Source organism: Musca vetustissima, unplaced genomic scaffold (genome assembly GCF_032173495.1).
Source record: "Musca vetustissima isolate MV318-11 ecotype Yass unplaced genomic scaffold, APGP_CSIRO_Mvet_v1 utg8386, whole genome shotgun sequence".
NCBI lineage: Eukaryota > Metazoa > Arthropoda > Insecta > Diptera > Muscidae > Musca > Musca vetustissima.
In genome coordinates, this window is record NW_026880080.1 from 48616 (window position 1) to 52440 (window position 3825).

At 25.5% G+C, this 3825-nt stretch overlaps 1 protein-coding gene and 1 non-coding gene across 2 annotated transcripts in view; both read left to right on the top strand.

Moving 5' to 3' along the window:
* LOC133325420 (ceramide glucosyltransferase) overlaps nucleotides 1-3825 on the top strand; it is a 61377-nt gene that overhangs the window by 9382 nt on the left and 48170 nt on the right. The window lies entirely within an intron of this gene.
* LOC133325432 (small nucleolar RNA Me18S-Um1356) lies at nucleotides 168-258 on the top strand. The gene has a single exon (XR_009754161.1). It is a non-coding gene; the product is annotated as a small nucleolar RNA Me18S-Um1356 (small nucleolar RNA).

Consider the following 3825-nt stretch of genomic DNA (forward strand, 5'->3'; position numbering starts at 1 on the left):
TATTTTATACAAAGTGTGTACATATATGATAACCGAAACTAATGTTATTTCCCCTCTTTAAATTGCAGGTTCTATGAGGAGCATTTTTCGCAGATGCCTGTCTAAACTCCTGCTAATTGCAAAAGGTAAATTATTGTTATTTAAAACTATTTTTGTTTTATTTGTACTTGCATAAAAGGATGACAATTTTCATAACCCAAAACTGAATTCAAACGCTGAATGAATTTATTTTACATGCATCACCAACTGAAATTTAAATGTTAATTTATAAAAATATATATTTTTGTACAGTATCTAATGTACTTTTCTTTTTTACTTTTAGCCTCAATGTAGGACAATCTTCCAATGGCATGATAACCAGAAAGATTCTTTCAACACTTCTTAAAAGAAAAGGTAAATTATATTTTTTTAATATTTGCTATTTTAGTAACTATTTAAAATGATGACAATTTTCATAACCCAAAACTGAATTCAACAGCTGATGAATTTATTTTACATGCATCACCAACTGAAGCGAAAATGTTCACTAATCTTTATTACTTTCTTAAAACAAAATCTAATGATATATTTTTTTCTTTTTTAATTTGCAGGTTTTATGTTGGGCTGTCTTCTAACGAAGTATCTCAATTGCAATCGAATTAAAAAGGTAAACTAATTTTTAAATTATTACGTTATTGGTAACCATATAAAAGGATGACAATTTTCATAACCCAAAACTGAATCTACTATTGAGGAATTTGTTTTACATGCATCACCAACTGATTTACAAATTCATACACATTTTTAGTCTACAATGTAATACCGATAAATTAATATTGGTTTTCTTTATTTTCTTGCAGAAATATAAACATATGTTTCGCTATGGTAACCAGGATAATAAATGCCCATAGGTATGTCTTTAATTCCCATCTAAATTATTTTTAACTGTTAATATTTAAGGATGACACATTTCATAACCCAAATCTGAATCAACAACTCTGAAGATTCCTTTTTTACATGCATCACCAACTGATATTAAAATCATGTAGATATTTTCTAATATTTGTATATACAAACTTTTAACCGAATTTCTTTTGTTTAATTTTAGATTTTCTTTAAATTTCTCAACAACAACAATATAGGCCCAATGGACAAAATTTTCCAGAGCCAATATCGTTATGGGATTTTCTTCATGGTACGTCTCTAATTATTATCGAAATTATTATTAAATATTAATATTTAAGGATGACACATTTCATAACCCAAATCTGAATTAAAAATTCTGAAGATTCCTTTTTACATGCATCACCAACTGACTGTAGAATTCTGTAATCCTTTCTAATATTTTTATATAAAAAAATTCTAATAGAATTCTCTATTTACAATTTCAGATGTTGGAAGAAATTATCTTAAAAGGGTCACCCTGGAAATTTTTTTGCCGAGGTAATATTTTAATAAAGATTTTATTTTTTTAATACATATTTAATTTATTTTCCAATTGATGACACAATACATAACCCAAATCTGAATAAAAAATTCTGAAGATTTTTTGTTTTACCATGCATCACCAACTGATTTTAAATCAATGAAGAAATTTTTAATATTTTCTATAGACAAAATTATAATCGAGTTCACTTTATTTAATTTCAGATTAAACTATATTTTTCTACTACTAAGGACAACTTTATCAAAGGAAAATATCGGTTTAAAGCTTGACCACTAGGTATGTCTCTAATCTCAATCGAAATATTTATTAAATATAAATATTTAAGGATGACAAATTTCATAACCCAAATCTGAATCAAAAACTCTGAAGATTCCTTTTTTACATGCATCACCAACTGACTGCAGCATGTTGAAAACATTTCTATTTTTTTTATAAAAATTATAATATAATTCTCTATTTTAAATTTCAGATTTTGGAAGAATTTCTCTTAAAAGGGTCACACTGGACAATTTTTTGCAGAGGTAATATTTTAATTGAAATTTTAGTTTAGTTTATTTTATTTATTTTTTTTTTTTTTTGAATCGCCCTTGATCCTATGGACTAGATTCTCGTATATGAAATAAATTGAAATTGATACTTATTTAATTATTTTCCAATTGATGACACAATACATAACCCAAATCTGAATTAAACATTCTGAAGATTTTTTGTTTTACCATGCATCACCAACTGATTTGAAAATCTTTAAATGTTTATTTTTAATATATTTATTTATGTACAAAATTATAACACAATTATTTTTATTTAATTTCAGATTTCATTCAATTTTCTCCAAAAGATGATAGTCAACAAAAAGATTGTTTGGAAAGGTAATTTATGAAATTCAAAAACAAATTATTTAAATACATATATTTTTTCAATTTCAAATTGATGACACATTACATAACCCAAATCTGAATTAAACATTCTGAAGATTTTTTGTTTTACCATGCATCACCAACTGAATTCAAAATCCTTTAAACGTTTTTTAAATTTTTTTATATACAAAATAATAACACAATTCTTTTTCATTAATTTCAGATTTCATTTGAGTTTCTCCAAAAGATGATAGTCGCCAATAAAAAGATTTTTGAAAAGGTAATATTTTAAATTCAAAAAGAAAAAAATTAAATCGATTTTTTATTACCAATTGATGACACATTTCATAACCCAAATCTGAATCAAAAATTCTGAAGATTTATGTTTTACCATGCATCACCAACTGATATTAATAAAAATATATATTTTTATAAGTTTTGTTCCTCAATTAAAGAAACTCCTTATTAATGAAAGTAAACTTTTTTTTCGATTTCAGATACCTTTGGGAGACTACAAAAATGAATGCTTCTATAAATTCCTGCCAGACTTGGTTTGATGATGCCAGAATGCAATTTTGCACAAGAGGCTACACTTTTGAGAGTTAGAAGCAGAACCTAATTAACTGAAGTAGAAGGGAGCAAAGCAACAACTGAACAAAAATTCAAATATTAAGAATTTCTACATATACCCTTATGGGCCTGAAGGCTCTGAATTACAAGTTAAATAAAATAAAATTGAAATATATTTTTTTTTTGAAATTTACAAACTTCGCTATTGTAATAAAAATATATTTCTTCGACAAATTCAAAATCTTTTATTTAATTCATTGTCGTAACTGTTATATTTAAAAAAAAAATCTGAAAATGTCCTTGAGACCCCATAATTTATATGTAAATCCACGATTTTGCAAGCAATTCCACCAAAACGAAGAAAAATGGAAGGGCATTGTTACATTGTTTTCTGCTGCATTTGTGTAACGCCTAAAAGTATGCTCAATAATTTCGCCAACTAACATGTCAACACAAAACAAACCAATCTGGCAACAACACATCCTGAATTTGTCTGTTTTTGTGGTATTGCAATTTCTTTAATTTTCCCATTTGCCATACCAGGCAAACAGAATCGTGTAGCAGCCATATTTTGACACAGGGTCAACTTCAAATGGCCATAACTCGGTGTGGAATGGAGATATTTGAATGGAATTTTCACTATTGGATTGGGGGAGAAATGTAGTTTTCGTGTGTCACAATAAATTATTAGAAAGAATATTTTTGGCATTTTTTAAAAGATTTAATAAAAATTGAAAAATTGAGAATTTGAGATTTTTTTACTTTTGAAGATATATTTTTTATTTATATATTTTATTATATAGTATATATAACTATATATTTATTTCTTATATTATATATTTTTTACTCACAACTAAAACAAAAATAAAATAATAATTATTAATAATTTAACAGTAAAAATCTCTAAAATCAATAAACTATTTCAAATACACAATTCTCGTGTATTCGATTTTTGTATTTTTTTTTCAATAT